This window comes from Giraffa tippelskirchi, chromosome 9, assembly GCF_054371585.1.
Source record: "Giraffa tippelskirchi isolate mGirTip1 chromosome 9, T2T-mGirTip1v1.2.pri, whole genome shotgun sequence".
NCBI classification, from domain to species: domain Eukaryota; kingdom Metazoa; phylum Chordata; class Mammalia; order Artiodactyla; family Giraffidae; genus Giraffa; species Giraffa tippelskirchi.
The window spans coordinates 82,063,091-82,081,205 of NC_137283.1; the positions used below are offsets into that span (position 1 = coordinate 82,063,091).

At 40.5% G+C, this 18,115-nt stretch overlaps 1 protein-coding gene and 1 long non-coding RNA gene across 7 annotated transcripts in view; one reads left to right on the forward strand and one right to left on the reverse strand.

Moving 5' to 3' along the window:
• The window catches only part of CD109 (CD109 molecule), a 198,790-nt gene that overhangs the window by 23,292 nt on the left and 157,383 nt on the right, over positions 1-18,115 (forward strand). The gene's annotated exons all lie outside the window — the stretch shown is intronic.
• LOC145521485 (uncharacterized) overlaps positions 8,915-18,115 on the reverse strand; it is a 147,054-nt gene continuing 137,853 nt past the window's right edge. The window contains exon 2 of the long non-coding RNA XR_014065416.1: positions 8,915-9,561. This is a non-coding gene — a long non-coding RNA (uncharacterized LOC145521485). The remainder of the gene's footprint in view (positions 9,562-18,115) is intronic.

The window sequence follows — 18,115 nt, forward strand, 5'->3', positions numbered from 1 at the left end:
CAGAGTTATATCATGCCCATGTGATCTCTGAGAGACAACAGTGAACAGTCTTGAAGCAGAATCTTGTTTCCCTGCCCAGGAATTAAATCTGAGTAGCCTGGATGAAAACAAGGAATCCTAACCACCAGTCTATCAGGGGTTAGAGGCTAGAAGCAAATTTACCCTTGCTTTTGCCCCCATTTGAAAGCATGGATGTTTCAAGGAGGCAAAAAGTATAAAAACAGACCTAAAGTTTGTTATTAGGGATGGAGCACAATATGTGGGAGAGCACACAGAAAAGCAGTTTATTTATTTAAGACAGGAGCAAGGCTTCCCAGGTGGCACAGTGGTAAAGAATCCACCTGCCAGTGCAGGAGATGCAAGAGATACAGGTTCCATCTCTGGGGAGGAAACAGCAACCCACCCCAGTATTCTTGCCTGAAAAATTCCATGAACAGAGGAGCCTGGTGGGCTACAGTAAATGGGGTCGCAAAGAGTCGGACGGGACTTAGCGCCCGCATACACACACACACACACACACACACACACACACACACACACACACACACACACACACACACACACACACACACACACACACACACACACACACACACACACACACACACAGAAAGAGAGAGAGAAGGCAGAAATACACACCCAAAGAGAAAGGGTATGGGTGTCTTACCTAATGAGAAGTAGTGAAGTAAAGAGGTGGTTAAATCATTTATATAGGGCAGTTCCTCTAGGTCTTTGTTCTTCTCTGGCCAACTGTCTCACTTCTTTTCCCTCAGCTGACCTGTTTTAGGCTCCCCCACAATATGCGTGTTCATGTTTTTACCAAGATGGATTCCAGCACAAAGGCCTGCGGGAGGTTTGACCACATTTATTTTGGGGTGATGTCCCCGTCCCTTTTTGACACCCCCAGTCTTCCTGTGCATGTACAGTCAGGGAGGTTTCCCTGACCTCAGGAGTGGTCATCTTGTCTCTTTACTGCAGCAGAACCCAGCTCCTGCCATTAACTTTATCCTTAGAGTGTTTAGGGAAAATAAAGCTCCAGTTTACTCAACTTGACAAACTCAAACTGCTCAGCCCAGGGGCCCACATATTTCCTGTTGTTGTTTAGTCGCTCAGTCCTGTCCAACTCTTTGTGACCCCATGGACTGTAGCCCGCCAGGCTCCTCTGTCCATGGGATTCTCCAGGCAAGAACACTGGAGCAGGTTGCCATTCCCTTCTCCAGGGGATCTTCCCAACCCAGGGACTGAACCCATGTCTCCTGCACTACAGGCAGATTCTTTACCATTTGAGCCACTAAGGAAGCCCCCACATACCTCCTACCTCACAAGTATGGGAACCTTCAATTTTATAAAGGTGTTCATTTTCCTAAGTTAATCTATAAGTTAAATAAAAATTCAAATAATAATGCCATCACTCTTTTCTCAATGGAATTAGACTGATTCTAAAGTTCATATGGAGGAATAATAGTCAAAGCACAGCCAAAAACAATTCTGAAAAGGTGCTATAAGAGGTGATTTACTTGTTAGATTCCAAAACTCAATATAAAATTTTATTAATTAAAGCATGTGGTATCTGGCCCAATGATAGACAAGTAGATCAATAGAAGAGAAATAATAGCTAGGAAAAATGACTGAAGTGAGTGAGAAAAATGACTGGGACATTGATATAAATTTGATGTATTAGTTAGAATTTCTTCCTGTGAGTGACAAAAACTCAAAATAGCAATGGCTTAAACAAGATATTGTTCTTTTCTCTCTTACCTGTTAGTCCAGAGGAAGTCAGGGACCTAGATTTTTATCTTAAAAAAAATAATTTTTATTTATTTATGTTTGACTGTGCTGGGTCTTCATTGCTGTGTGGGCTTTTCTCTAGATGTGAAGAGGTGGGGCTTCTCTCTAGTTGTGGTTTGAGGGCTTCTCATTGCAGAAGCTTCTCTCTGGAGCACAGGCTCTTGGGTGCACAGGCGTCAGTAATTGTGGCACATGGACTTGGTAGTTGTGGCTCCTGGCTCTAGAGCACAGGCTCAGCAGTTGTGGTACACAGGCTTGGCTGCTCGGAGGCATGTGGGATCCTCCTGGGTCAAGGATCAAACCGTGTCTCCTGCATTGGCAGGTGGACTCTTTACACTGAGCCACCACGGAAGCCCATAGACTTATATCTTTTTATACCACTGTGCATGACCTACTTTTCTAAACTCAACTAATGGGTCAGGATGGCTTCTGCAGCTCCAACCAGCAAGTCTACAAACAGCATTCTACAAGCAGGAAAGAGGTTAAGAAAGGGAAAATGAATGCTTCCTCTGTTTGAGGACATTTCCAGAAGGTTGCACACATTACTTCCACTAACAACTCATTGGCCAGGACATGGCCACACCAGCTACAAGTAAGGCTGGGAAATGTCATTAATTCTGGTTGCCTATGTTTCCAGCTAAATCCTGCTACAAGTGGCAATACAAATCAAAGGAAGAAAGATTCCTTATTTATTATATGTGTCAAGACAGTAGATTCATGAGAAAAAGTAGAATTTTTGATACTTTCTTCACACTGTACTTAAAAAGTTTTGATGAATTAAAAACCTAAATGTGAAAAATAAAACTTTAAGAGTACTTGAAGAAAATATAGAAGATTATCTTTATGGTTGCAGTAGAAAAATTATTTATTTAACAGGAGATATGAAAAGCACAACCCACTAAGTATGTCTGATAGATTTGCACACATTTTAATGACAAGCTTCTGTACCACAAAAGACAATAAACAAAAAGAGAGGCTAATAAAGGTATTTGTAATTTATATACTAAGATAACATTTTAGCACCCAGATTATATGTAGTACTCATAAATTTGTAAGGAATTGGACAAAGGACTTCATGAGGCGCACAGGCCCTAGGGTGTGCAGGCTTCAATAGCTGTGGCGCACAGGCTTAGTTGTCTTGCGGCATGTGGAATCTTCCCTGACCAGAGATTGAACCTGTGTCCCCTGCATTGGCAGGCAGATTCTTAACCACTGGACCATCAGAGAAGTCCTAAAGAGAATTTCTCACCCACCAAAAAGTAAAATAAAATAGAAAGGCAATTAATATGTGAAAATATATTCAGCCTCACTAGTAAGAGTACTGAATGAAAAAATGCATTCTAAATTACAGTGATGCTTGATTCTGGACAGATCAGATCAAGTATCTGGTGAGGGAGAGGAATAGGAATGGAGAAGGGAACAAAAGGGGAGTTTAACTTGTTATATAACTCCTAGCCTTTAAGTTAAAAAAAAAAGAGAGCGAGAGAAATAAGGAACGAAACCATGCCACAGAGCCCTCTCAGTTAGACTTTTCTTGGCTTCATGGGCACACTCTTGGGTGGGGCCTGCTGAGGCCTGCAGGACAGGGCAGAGGGGAGTGTTGGAGTTACTGCACTTTCACTCTGCATTTGTGCTGGCCTTCCTGGGGCCAGGGCTGACGAGTGGGGGCCACCTTTGTGCAGAAGCCCCGTGGCTCTGGTTCTGTTTGCTGCTCATTCTCTAATCTTGCAAATGAAGAGCATGCCCTTTTCTCTGACATCTTTAGTCAGCTTCTGCTGCTTTCTGACTCCTGGGGACGTACACAGGATACCTGAGTCAATTTGTTCTCTCTCCCTTGGCAGTCTGTCCTTCAGGCTAAAGCCCAGGAATTCTAACAAAGTACCTGATGGTCCCTGATCCATGGGTTGTGCCTAGATAATTATTTGGAAAAAAGATTAAAGGAGGGGAAAAAAGGGCAGCATGCAAAAATAAATTATTTCAGTAATTGAAAGAGGCATCTGAAATTAAAGTATTAGTGGCTCAGTCATGTCTGACTCTTTGGGACCCCATGGACTGTAGCCTGTCAGGCTCCTCTGTCCATGGAATTCTCCAAGCAGGAATACTGGAGTGGGTAGCCATTCCCTTCTCCAGGAGATCTTCCTGACCCAGGGACTGAACCCCAGTCTCCCTCATTGCAGGCAGATTCTTCACTGTCCAAGCCAAATTATTTCAGTAATTGAAAGAAGCATCTGAAATGAAATCCTTATTAATATCTGATTTCTTTCCATATCTAAAATGAAAACATGGTCCTTCTGGGAGAGCCCCCACACAAGACTAGTTTGGCAGTGGTGGTGGTGGGGTCATCTAGGAGTCAAAGTGTGTATCTGGTGCCTGTAAAAGTCAGGAGCTGAGAACAGCAACTGTGGGGCTTTTGGGGGTGAGCTGAGCCCAGGAGGGGAGCAGAGCCAAAATGATCAAGTGTGCGTGAATGAACACAGGTTCAGGGTGAGCCTCGAGGTGGGGATTGCATGGTGGAGCAAATGAAGCCAAGATGGATGAAATATCAGAACCGAGTCTGAGATCGGGAGGCAGGTCACCACAGAGAGGAAAACTGGGAGCCACAAACTCAGGGATACCAGTGGATTCATGATTCTGCTTTGTCTGTTTCCATTTCAAGTCATTTTTATTTTTGAATGCTGATTAAGTGGTTTACATTCTAAATTTATTAGATACAGATTTATGTATGGAATTCCCTGGTGGCTCAGTGGCAAAAGAATTCACTTGCAATGCAGGAGACATGGGTTTGATCCCTGGGTTGGGAAGATCCTCTGGAGAAAGAAATGGCAACCCATTCCAGTATTCTTGCCTGGGAAAGCCCATGGACAGAGGAGCCTATGGGGCTACAGTCCATGGGGCTGCAAGAGTCACACCACTGAACTAAACCACCACCACCACCGCATAGATTTATGTAATTATATTTATATAATTTAAAATTTCTTTTTCCTTTATACATTTTCCTTTTGCAAAAATCGGTGATGTGACAGTTTACTTTTGGTGTGTTGACCAGGTTTAAAAATCCTGACACAGTGTATTGGCTCTGCCTCCTTTAAAAAATACAGACAATATAAAAGTTAAGTTCAGTGTTTAAAAAACCACATTTGCATGAAGTTTAAAGACTAAAATAATTCTACAAGACTTAGTGGCAAAACAAAAGAGAAGCCAGCAGCCCCCTTTACCTATGTTGTCTGTTTCCAGAGGAAACCGTTTTATTTTTATTATTTACATTACTATTTACTTTTTATATTGTTTATTATTTACTACTATACTATTAAGTGGAGTTGATGTACAAAATAGCAATTCACGATTTTTAAAGGTTATACTCCATTCAGAAGAAGCTATTTTGATTTTTTTGGCCACGCAGCACAGCTTACAGGATCTTGCTTCCCTGACCAGAGATTGAACTTGCAGTCTCAGCAGTGAAACTGTGGCGCTCTAACCACTGAGCTGCCAGGGAATTCCCCAGTGGAAGCCAGTTTAAATGGGAGATTTCCTTTATGGCATTTCTAGCTCAGTTTCCATCTTTTCTGTTGGCTTTTCATATCTTCATTGAGATCTTAACTAGATAGTTTTCTTAGGCTGTGGTAATTTTGGGGACAAAATTTTTGGTTATAATGTTCATGTCCTCTGTTATTACATTATTCTGGTGGAATTATTAGCCATTTTTCTGCTTTTATTTTTTAGTTTAAACTGAATTCTTTTGTATCTTTGTATAAATCTTGTTTTGGTACAAAAATATCTTCATTATGGAAAATGTCAACATATGGAAGTAGAGAGAAGAGTACATTGAATCCCCACATGTCCATCACCCGCCTCAACAACGCTTAACATTTTTTTTTTTTTTATAAATTTATTTATTTTAGTTGTGGGCTAATTACTTTACAATATTGTAATAGTTTTTGCCATACATTGACATGAATCAGCCATGGGTTTACATGTGTTCCCCTTCCTGGACCCCCCACCCTCCTCCCTCCCCATCCCATCCTTCTGGATCATCCCATTGCCCCGGCCCTGAGCCCTTGTCACATGCATTGAACATGGAATGGTGTTCTGTTTCACATATGATAATATACATGTTTCAATGCTATTCTCCCAGAACGTCCCACCCTCACCTTCTCCCTCAGAGTCCATAAAATTGTTCCATGCATCTGTGTCTCTTATTCTGTCTCGCATATAGGGTTATCATTACCATCTTTCAAATTCCATATATATGCATTAGTATACTGTATTGTTGTTTTTCTTTCTGGCTTACTTCACTCTGTATAATGGGCTCCAGTTTCATCCATCTCAGTAGAACCGATTCAAATGTATTTTTTTAACGGCTGAGTAATATTCCATTGTGTATATGTACCACTGCTTCCTTATCCATTCGTCTGCTAATGGACATCTAGGTTGCTTCCATGTCCTGGCTATTGTAAACAGTGCTGCGATGAACATTGGGGTACACGCGTCTCTTTCAATTCTGGTTTCCTCGGTGTATATGCCCTGCAGTGGGATTGCTGGGTCATATGGCAGTTCTATTCTCAGTTTTTTTAAGGAATCTCCACACTGTTCTCCATAGTGGCTGTACTAGTTTGCATTCCCACCAAGAGTGTAAGAGGGTTCCCTTTTCTCCACACCCTCTCCAGCATTTATCGCTTGTAGACTTTTGGATAGCAGCCATTCTGACTGGTGTGAAATGACACCTCATTGTGGTTTTGATTTGCATTTCTCTAATAATGAGTGATGTTGAGCATCTTTTCATGTGTTTGTTAGCCATCTGTATTTCTTCTTTGGAGAAATGTCTGTTTAGTTCTTTGGCCCATTTTTTGATTGGGTCGTTTATTTTTCTGGAATTCAGCTGCAGAAGTTGCTTGTATATTTTTGATATTAATTGTTTGTCTGTTGCTTCGTTTGCTGTTATTTTCTCCCATTCTGAAGGCTGTCTTTTCACCTTGTTTATAGTTTCCTTTGTTGTGCAAAAGCTTTTAATTTTAATTAGGTCCCATTTGTTTATTTTTGCTTTTATTTCCAATATTCTGGGAGGTGGGTCATGGAGGATCCTGCTGTGATTTATGTCGGAGAGTGTTTTGCCTATGTTTTCCTCTAGGAGTTTTATTGTTTCTGGTCTTACGTTTAGATCTTTAATCCATTTTGAGTTTATTTTTGTGTACGGTGTTAGGAAGTGTTCTAGTTTCATTCTTTTACAAGTGGTTGACCAGTTTTCCCAGCACCACTTGTTAAAGAGATTGTCTTTTCTCCATTGTATATTTTTGCCTCCTTTGTCGAAGATAAGGTGTCCATATGTGCGTGGGTTTATCTCTGGGCTTTCTATTTTGTTCCATTGATCTATATTTCTATCTTTGTGCCAGTACCATACTGTCTTGATGACTGTGGCTTTGTAGTAGAGCCTGAAGTCAGGCAGGTTGATTCCTCCAGTTCCATTCTTCTTCCTCAAGATTGCTTTGGCTATTCGAGGTTTCTTATATTTCCATACAAATTGTGAGATGATTTGTTCTAGTTCTGTGAAAAATACCATTGGTAGCTTGATAGGGATTGCATTGAATCTGTAGATTGCTTTGGGTAGTATACTCCTTTTCACTATATTAATTCTTCCAATCCATGAACACGGTATATTTCTCCATCTGTTTGTGTCCTCTTTGATTTCTTTCATCAGTGTTTTATAGTTTTCTATATATAAGTCTTTTGTTTCTTTAGGTAGATATATTCCTAAGTATTTTATTCTTTTTGATGCAATGGTGAATGGTATTGTTTCCTTAATTTCTCTTTCTGTTTTCTCATTATTGGAGTATAGGAGTGCAAGGGATTGCTGTGTGTTAATTTTATATCCTGCAACTTTACTATATTCATTGATCAACTCTAGTAATTTTCTAGTAGAGTCTTTAGGGTTTTCTATGTAGAGGATCATGTCATCTGCAAACAGTGAGAGTCTTACTTCTTCTTTTCCTATCTGTATTCCTTTTATTTCTTTTTCAGCTCTGATTGCTGTGGCCAAAACTTCCAAAACTATGTTGAATAGTAGTGGTGAAAGTGGGCATCCTTGCCTTGTTCCTGACTTTAGGGGAAATGCTTTCAATTTTTCACCATTGAGGATAATGTTTGCTGTGGGTTTGTCATATATAGCTTTTATTATGTTGAGATATGTTCCTTCTATTCCTGCTTTCTGGAGGGTTTTAATCATAAATGGATGCTGAATTTTGTCAAAGGCTTTTTCTGCATCTATTGAGATAACCATATGGTTTTTTTCTTTCAATTTGTTAATGTGGTGTATTACATTGATTGATTTGCGGATGTTAAAAAAACCTTGCATTCCTGGGATAAAGCCCACTTGGTCATGATGTATGATCTTTTTAATATGATGTTGGATTCTGTTTGCTAGAATTTTATTAAGGATTTTTGCATCTATGTTCATCAGTGATATTGGTCTGTAGTTTTCCTTTTTTGTGACATCTTTGTCTGGTTTTGGAATTAGGGTGATGGTGGCCTCATAGAATGAGTTTGGAAGTTTACCATCTTCTGCAATTTTCTGGAAGAGTTTGAGTAGGATAGGTGTTAGCTCTTCTGTAAATTTTTGGTAGAATTCCGCTGTGAAGCCGTCTGGTCCTGGGCTTTTGTTTGCTGGAAGATTTCTGATTACAGTTTCGATTTCCGTGCTTGTGATGGGTCTGTTAAGATCTTCTATTTCTTCCTGGTTCAGTTTTGGAAAGTTATACTTTTCTAAGAATTTGTCCATTTCTTCCAAGTTGTCCATTTTATTGGCATATAGCTGTTGGTAGTAGTCTCTTATGATCCTTTGTATTTCTGTGGAGTCTGTTGTGATCTCTCCATTTTCATTTCTAATTTTGTTGATCTGATTCTTCTCCCTTTGTTTCTTGATGAGTCTGGCTAATGGCTTGTCAATTTTGTTTATCTTCTCGAAAAACCAGCTTTTAGTTTTGTTGATTTTTGCTATGGTCTCTTTTGTTTCTTTTGCATTTATTTCTGCCCTAATTTTTAAGATTTCTTTCCTTCTACTGACCCTGGGGTTTTTCATTTCTTCCTTCTCTAGTTGCTTTAGGTGTAGGGTTAGTTGATTTATTTGATTTTTTTCTTGTTTCTTGAGGTACGCCTGTATTGCTATGAACCTTCCCCTTAGTATTGCTTTTACAGTGTCCCATAGGTTTTGGGTTGTTGTGTTTTCATTTTCATTCGTTTCTATGCATAATTTGATTTCTTTTTTGATTTCTTCTGTGATTTGTTGGTTATTCAGAAGCGTGTTGTTTAGCCTCCATATGTTGGAAGTTTTAATAGTTTTTTTCCTGTAATTGAGGTCTAATCTTACTGCATTGTGGTCAGAGAAGATGGCTGGGATGATTTCAATATTTTTGAATTTACCAAGGCTAGATTTATGGCCCAGGATGTGATCTATCCTGGAGAAAGTTCCATGTGCACTTGAGAAAAAGGTAAAATTGATTGTTTTGGGGTGGAAAGTCCTGTAAATATCAATTAAATCTAATTTGTCTATTGTATCATTTAAAGTTTGTGTTTCCTTGTTAATTTTCTGTTTAGTTGATCTATCCATATGCGTGAGTGGAGTACTAAAGTCTCTCACTATTATTGTGTTATTGTTAATTTCCCCTTTCATACTTGTTAGTATTTGCCTTATATATTGTGGTGCTCCTATGTTGGGTGCATATATATTTATGATTGTTACGTCTTCTTCTTGAATTGATCCTTTGATCTTTATGTAGTGTCCTTCTTTGTCCCTTTTCACATCCTTTATTTTAAAGTCTATTTTATCTGAAATGAGTATTGCGACTCCTGCTTTCTTTTGGTCTCCGTTTGCATGGAATATGTTTTTCCATCCTTTCACTTTCAGCCTGTGTGTGTCCCTAGTTTTGAGGTGGGTCTCTTGTAGACAGCATATATAGGGGTCTTGTTTTTGTATCCATTCAGCAACCCTTTGCCTTTTGGTTGGGGCATTCAACCCATTTACATTTAAGGTAATTATTGATAAGTATGATCCCGTTGCCATTTACTTTGTTGTTTTGAGTTCGTGTTGAAACATCCTTTCTGTGTTTCCTGTTTAGAGAAGATCCTTTAGCATTTGCTGGAGAGCTGGTTTGGTGGTGCTGAATTCCCTCAGCTCTTGCTTGTCTGTAAAGCTTTTGAATTCTCCTTCATATCTGAATGAGATCCTTGCTGGGTACAGTAATCTGGGTTGTAGATTATTCTCTTTCATTACTTTAAGTATGTCCTGCCATTCCCTTCTAGCCTGAAGGGTTTCTATTGAAAGATCAGCTGTTATCCTTATGGGGATCCCCTTGTGTGTTATTTGTTGTTTTTCCCTTGCTGCTTTTAATATTTGTTCTTTGTGTTTGATCTTTGTTAATTTGATTAATATGTGTCTTGGGGTGTTTCGCCTTGGGTTTATGCTGTTTGCAACTCTCTGGGTTTCTTGGACTTCTGTGACTATTTCTTTCCTCAATTTAGGGAAATTCTCAACTATTATCTCCTCGAGTATTTTTTCATGGGCTTTCCTTTTATCTTCTTCTTCTGGGACTCCTATGATTCGAATGTTGGGGCGTTTCATATTGTCCCAGAGGTCCCTGAGGTTTTCCTCATTTCTTTTGATTCTTTTTTCTTTTTTCCTCTCTGCTTCGTTTATTTCCATCATTCTATCTTCTACCTCACTTATCCTATCTTCTGCCTCCGTTATTCTACTGTTGGTTCCCTCCAGAGTGTCTTTTATCTCCTTTATTTCATTATTCATTCTATATTGACTCCTTTTTATTTCTTCTAAGTCCTTGATAAACATTTCTTGCATCTTCTCAATCTTTGTCTCCAGGCTATTTATCTGTAACTCCATTTTGCTTTCAAGATTTTGGATCATTTTTATTATCCTTATTCTAAATTCTTTTTCAGATAGATTCCCTATCTCCTCCTCTTTTGTTTGGCTTTGTGGGCATTTCTCATTTTCCTTTACTTGCTGAGTATTTCTCTGCCTTTTCATCTTGTTTAGATTGCTGTGTTAGGCGTGGCCCTTCTGTATTCTGGTAGTATGAAGTTCCTCTTTGTTGTGGAGGTTCCTCACTGCGGTTGGGGTTGGACAGGTGGCTTGTCAAGGCTTCCTGGTTGGGGGAGCTTGTGTCGGTGTTCTGGTGGGTGGAGCTGGATTTCTGCTCTCTAGAGTGTAATGGAGTGACCAGTATTAATTTTTGAGATGTCTATGGATTTGGTGTGCCTCTGGGCAGCCTGTATATTGATGCTCAGGTCTATGTTCCTGCGTTGCTGGAGAATTTGCGTGGTATGTCTTGCTCTGGAACTTATTGTTTCTTGGGTGGAGCTTGGTTTCAGTGAATTTATGGAGGCTATTGGATGGTCTCTTATTAATTAATGTTTCCCCTGGCTTTCAGTCTTATTCTTGCAGTAGCCTCAAGACTTCTCCTTCCATACAGCCTCAATAATAAAACTTTTAGGTTAATGGTGAAAAGATTCTCCACAGTGAGGGATACCCAGAAAGGTTCACTGAGTTACATGGAGAGATGAGGTGGGGGGGGTGGGTTGAGGTGACCAGGAGGGGAAGAGGGGAATTCAAATGTGGAGAGAGCAATCTAGCCAGTAAGCACTTCCCTCTGTGCTTTCCACAGTTTGGAACCCTCAGAGTGATTCACAGAGATACATAGAGGGGGGGAGGAAGGTAATAGAGGTGAGCATGAGTAGAAAGGGAGGAATTAAGAGGGGAGAGAGAGATCTGGGCAGTATCCTGTTCCTGAAGTGTTCTCCGGTACCCAGAACACCCTCAGAGATTCACAGAATTGGGTTGAGAAGAGAAGGAGGAGGGTGGGAGATAGAGGTTCCCTGAGGGAGAAGAAAGAGCATCAATAGGGGGAGAGAGTGATCAGGCCAGTGATCACACTCCTAAGTAAAAATGGGTCCTAAAGATTGGGTTCTTAAATGTACAAAGTTGATATCAAATATGTAAAAGAAAGATTAAAAATCTAGAGTAGAGGTTAGACTCTTATAAAACTTACAATCTAAAAAAAAAAAAAGAAAAAAGGAAACAGTGTAAAAAGAAAAAAAAACAGTAAAACAGTAAAAAAAAAAGAAACAGTAAAAAAATGTAGAACAGGAAAAAAACATTAAAAAAAAGAAAACACAAAATGTATAAGATATATGTATGTAGTTTGCTTCAAAAATAGGGTTTTTTTTTTTTGCAAGTTAATAGTGGGTTATGAAAATGAAAGTTAAAGGTGTAATAGAGGACTTGAAGAAAAAGGAAAGAAGAGGAAAAAAAATTTTTTTTTAATTAGAAAAAAAAAATTAAAAAAAAAAAATAAATAATAGTAAAAAATATATATATCCCGGACTTTCTCTGGAGCTGTTGTGAGCAGTGTGGGATCTGCTCAGTTTTAGATAGATCCTTATTCCTGCTTATACTTTTCAAGATCTATAGGTCCTTTTCAATTCAGTCGGTATTAACCACAGGGATCTTAATCTGTTGGCCTGTCCCTTCCAAAGCGCTTCCCTCTGTTTATTTGGCTTCTGTTTGGAGATCTCTTCAGTATCTAATTTCCGCCCTGCAACAAAGCGGTGGAGGTGATCTGTTTAGGTTCGCTTGTTCAATCGTGCTGTGGGGAGGAAGGAACACTGCAAATCTGGCGTGTGTGTGGTAAGCTCGCAGTGTCTCGGCCGCACTGGGTTCGCCCCCGCTCACGGCGTGTGTGCTTTCCCCGTCTACCCTGCTCGGGCTTCAGGTTACTCGGCCGGGGAGCGGGCCCTGAGCTGCGTGCACTTCCCAGGTCTAAGCCGCTCAGGTTCAGGCTCCCGGTTACTCCACAAAGGCGCAGACTCGGTTTCGCCCGCAGCTTGTGCCGTTCCCGGTCGGAGCTGCCCAGGCGGCCAGGAGTTTGGCGAGGGTGCTCTCCCCTGTTGGGGCGGTGCGGCTTATCACCTCCCTGGTCCCCGCCTCAGTTTACGAGTGCGCCCGGCTCCGGTGTGCTTTGTGTCGGTTCTGGGGAGCTGGTCTCTGGCTGCGACCCTCCCGGCGGCTGTCGACCCTCCGGGATCTCAGGCAGTCTTTGCTTAGAAACTGGGAGCCTGTTTGCAGTTTGGTAGGGGGTGCCCTCTCTGGAGCCGAGTTTGCCCCTTTCCGGCTCTGGCGGGCCCCGCCTGCCCGCTGTGTCCGGCGGGGGATGGGGCGGTCCGCAGCCGGCTAGCTCTCCTCTGGTATCGCTCAGTCCTTTGTTCTGTGAGCGGGCCGGCAGTGCCTTAGAGTTGGGCTTTTCGCGGGATAGTTCTCTCTCTCTCGCTGGCCCACAGTTTAGGTTACTATCTCACGTTAGCTCCCTCAGATTGCCCTCGGGGCACTCGGGCCCGGTCCTTACCCTAGGCAATGCCGCCCGCTCCTCTCCGTTCAGCCCCCACTTGCTGGTGGCGGATGATGCGAGCGTCTGGGGTTCTTTGCTGGGAGTTGCTTTAGGCACGTAATCTGTGGATTTTATTTATTTTTTCCTCCCAGTTACGTTGCCCTCCGAGATAAGAAATCCTCCCCCACACCCGCCGGTGAGAGGGTTTCCTGGTGCTTGGAAATTCCTCCTCTTTTACGACTCCCTCCCCGGGACGGGTCTCCGTCCCTAACTCTTTTGTCTCTCTTTTTATCTTTTATAATTTCTCCTACCTCTTTTGAAGATAATGCGCAGTTTTTGTGGAAGCCTGACGTCCTCAGCCAGCCTTCAGAAGTAGTTTTGTGAAGTTTGGTCAGCGTTCAGATGTTCTTTCGATAAATTTGTGGAGGAGAGAGTGGTCTCCCCGTCCTATTCCTCCGCCATCTTAGCCCCGCCTCATGTCAGTGCTTTTTAATATGCTGTCTAGGTTGGTCATAGCTTTTCTTTCAAGGAGCAGGTGTCTTTTAATTTCATGGCTGCAGTTACCATCTGCAGTGATTTTGGAGCCTCCGCAAATAAGTCTCTCACTGTTACCATTGTTTCCCCATCTATTTGCCTTGAAGTGATTCCATGATCTTAGTTTTTTGAATGTTGAGCTTTAAGCCAACTTTTTCACTCTTTTCTTTCACTTTCATCAAGAGGCTCTTTAGTTCTTCGTTTTCTGCCATAAGGGTGGTGTATCTGTATATCTGAGGTTATTGATATTTCTCCCAGCAATCTTGATTCCAGCTTGTGCTTCATCTAGCCCAGCATTTCTCATGATATACTGTGGATATAAGTTAAATGAGCAGGGTGAAAATATCCAGCCTTGATGTACTCCTTTCCCAGTTTGGGACCATCTGTTTTTCCATGTCCGGTTCTAACTATTGTTTCTTGACCTGCATACAGATTTCTGTATGCAGAAAGGAGGTAGGTAGGTGGTAGGAGGTAGCTAAGGTGGTCTGGTATTCCCATCTCTTTAGGAATTTTTCAGTTTGTTGTGGTCCACATAGTCAAAGGCTTTGGCATACTCAATAAAGCAGAAGTAGATGTTTTTCTGGAACTCTACTTAAGACTATATTTCCAGCCTGAAGAATTAATAACAGTCCTTCAATATCATCAAATACCTAGTCACTATGCAAAATTTCAACTGTTTCAAAATGGAATAATTATTTTGCCGGTGTTCCATTTGGATCTGGAGCCAAATAATATTCGTACATTGTCATTAATTGTTGTCTTTTAAGTCTCTTTAAACCTGTAGTTTCTTTCAGTTATCTTTATTTTTCCTTACAATTAATTTGTTGAAGAAATTTGATTGTTTGATAAAACATCCCACAGCCTAGTTTTCCTAATACATCCCTGAGGTATTTTCCCCTTCATGGGTCACAGTCTTGTGACCAAAACCATCCCAAATAAAAAGAAATGTAAGAAGGCGAAGTGGTTGTCTGAGGAGGGTTTACAGCTAGCTGAGGAAAGAAGAGAAGCAAAAGGCAAGGCAGAAAGGGAAGATGTGCCCACTGAATGCAGGGTTCCAGAGAGTAGCGCGGAGAGATAAGAAAGCCTTCTTAGTGAATGATACAAAGAAATAGAAGAAAACAACAGAATGGCAAAGACTAGAGATCTCTTCAAGAAAATTGGAGATAGCAAGGATACCTTCATGCAAAGATAGGTACAATAAAGGACAGAAAAGGTAAGGACCTAACAGAAGCAGAAGAGATTAAGAAGAGATGGCAAGACTACACATAAGAACTATACAAAAAATGTCTTAATGACCTATATAACCACAGTGGTGTGGTCACTCACCTAGAGCCAGACATCCTGGAATGTGAAGTCAAGTGGGCCTTAGGAAGCATTACTATGAACAAAGCTAGTGGAGGTGATGGAATTCCAGCTGAGCTATTTAAAATCCTAAAAGATAATGCTGTTAAAGTGTTGCATTCAATATGGCAGCAATTTTGGAAAACTTGGTAGTGGGCACAGGACTGGAAAAGGCCATTTTTCATTTCAATCCTAAAGTAAAGTAATGCCAAAGGACATTCAAAGTACCATACAATTGTGCTCATTTCACAAACTAGAAAGATTCTGCTCAAAATACTTCAAGCTAGGCTTCAGTGGTACATGAACTGAGAACTTCCAAATGTCCAAGTTGGATTTAGAAAAGGCAGAGGAACAAGAGATCAAATTCTCAATATCTGTTGGATCATAGAAAAAGCAAGATAATGCCAGAAAAAACATCTGCTTCATTGACTATGCTAAAGCCTTTGTGTGGATCAAAGCAAACTGTGGAAAATTCTTAAAGAGATGGGAATACCAGACTACCTGACCTGTCTCCTGAGAAACCTGTATGAAAGTCAAGAAACAACAGAACTGAACATGGAACAAAGGACAGTTCAAAATTGGGAAAGGAGTACATCAAGGCTGTGTATTGTCACTCTGCTTATTTAACTTACATGCAGAGTAAATCATGCAAAATCTCTAGCTGGATGAATCACAAGGTGGAATCAAGATTGCCAGGAGAAATATCAACAACCTCAAATATGCAGATGATAACACTCTAATAGCAGTAAGTGAAGAGGAACTAAAAAGCCTCTTGAAGAGGGTGAAAGAGGAGAGTGAAAAAGGTGGCTTAAAATTCAGCATTCAAAAAACTAAGATCATGGCATCCAGCTCCATCACTTCATGGCGAATAGAAGGGGAAAAATTGGAAACAGTGACAGATTTTCTTTTCTTGGTTTCCACAATCACTGCGGCCAGTGACTGCAGACTTGAAATTAAAAGACACTTGCTCCTTGGAAGGAAAGCTATGACAAACCTAGACAGCATATTAGAAAACAGGGACATCACTTTGCCAACGAAGGTCTGTCTAGTGAAAGCTATGGTTTTTCCAGTAGTCATGTATGGATGTGAGAGAGTTGACCCATAAAGAAAGCTGAGTGTCAAAGAACTGATGCTTTCAAACTGTGGTGTTTGAGAAGACTCTTGAGAGCCTCTTGGACAGCAAGGAGATCAAACTAGTCAATCATAAAGGAAGTCAACCCTGAATATTCATTGGAAGGACTAATGCTAAAGCTGAAGCTCCAGTACTTTGTTCACCTGAGGTCAAGAGCCGACTCATTGGAAAACAGTGACTCAATGGACATGATTCTGAGCAAACTCTGGGAAATAGTGAAGGACAGGGAAGCCTTGCCTGCTGCAGCCTGTGCAGTCACAATGAGCCAGACAGGATTTGGTGACTAAATAACAATAACCCTGAGGTATTTAATATGTTCCCCTATATTTCTTTGCAAATTGGAATCAGATTCAGGTTCAGTCTTTGGACAAGGTTCTGGGTTCTTTTATAGGGAAACAGGGTATATGGATGTTTCCTTTCATAATAATAGCAGCCCTTTATCTCTATTGTTTAGGCCCACATGATCCCATAGAGTAGTCACATGTTGCTTGCTATTTAAATTTAAGTTAATTCAAATGAAATAAAAATCTCAATGTCTTGGGTATGCTAAGCACATGCCCAGTGCTCAGTAGCCTCATGTTGCTCATGGCTACAGTACTGAGGCGGATATGGAACATTTCCATCCTCACTGAAGATTCTATTGTACAGCACTGATCTAGATCTATTAATTCAGCAAGGGCTGTGATATGGTGCTAATTCTAACATACATTTTACATTTTACTGGCTGGAAAACTTCGGAAACGAGAAATTTTTCCGTGTCTCCTATTTGGTTACCAGTGATACTGTTCATGTAGGAAAAGCAGGATAGAGTTTAATCCTTCCCTTTTCACAGGATTGATTCTAAGTTATAAATAAGTAAACCATACATAACTTTATATAATTCTTGTTCACTACAGACCCAACTAATGAATTATGGTTATACTTCCTTTTTTATCTAGTTTTTTTTTTCTTTTCCCTAGAGTTTCTGAATTTCCTTCCCATCGTTACACAGTTTTACATGATCATATTCTCAATTTTCTCCCCCGTTTTCCCTCACATTTATCTGCTCTATTCAGGTCCCTTTTACCCTTGAGGCCCTATTCCTGGAATTCTTCTTCCTGTTGGAACTTCTCTCATCATTGCTCTCTGGGGTTATATATACTTTTTCAGGAATCTAATTTCTTCCTTTTTCTTGGCTTCTTTCATTGGTTTGCTAAATATGTCCTCCTAAAGTAATTTCCTAAAAAGTGTGTTGAAGCAAAGTTCCTAAGCCATTCCATTTCTGAAAATGTTTCCATTCTTTCTCCACTCTTGTTTGATAATTTGGTGGACACAAAATTCTAATTTAAAATTTTGAAATCTCATAAAGAAAGTTAAGAACAAGCCTCATTATTATTATTCCTAGTTAATTTCAATATCATTCCTTGTCTTCCAGTGGACAAGAATTTCCTCTTCTGCTTTGAGTTAGAAAGATTTTGGTGTTCTGTGCAGGATTTTATCTAAATAGTTCTCAAATTGATGATAAATGTAAGTAAACATTCATTTTATACATAATATTTCTTAATGAAAAAGTGAAAGTGAAAGTCGCTCAGTCGTGTCCGACTCTTTGCGACCCCATAGACTATACAGTTCATGGAATTCTCCAGGCCAGAATACTGGAGTGGGTAGCCTTTCCCTTCTCCAGGGAATCTTCCCAACTCACAGATCAAACCCAGGTCTTCCGCAATACAGGTGGATTCTTTACCAGCTGAGCCACAAGGGAAGCCCAAGAATACTGGAGTGGGTAGCCTATCCCTTCTCCAGAGGATCTTCCTGACCCAGGGTCTCCTTCATTACAGGCGGATTCTTTACCAACTGAGCTATCAGGGGGTTCTTAAATTTTATACAATTTGAACGTGTAAAAATAAACAACAGACTTGAGGATGTAGACTATGCTGTAAATCAGTAACAAATGTTT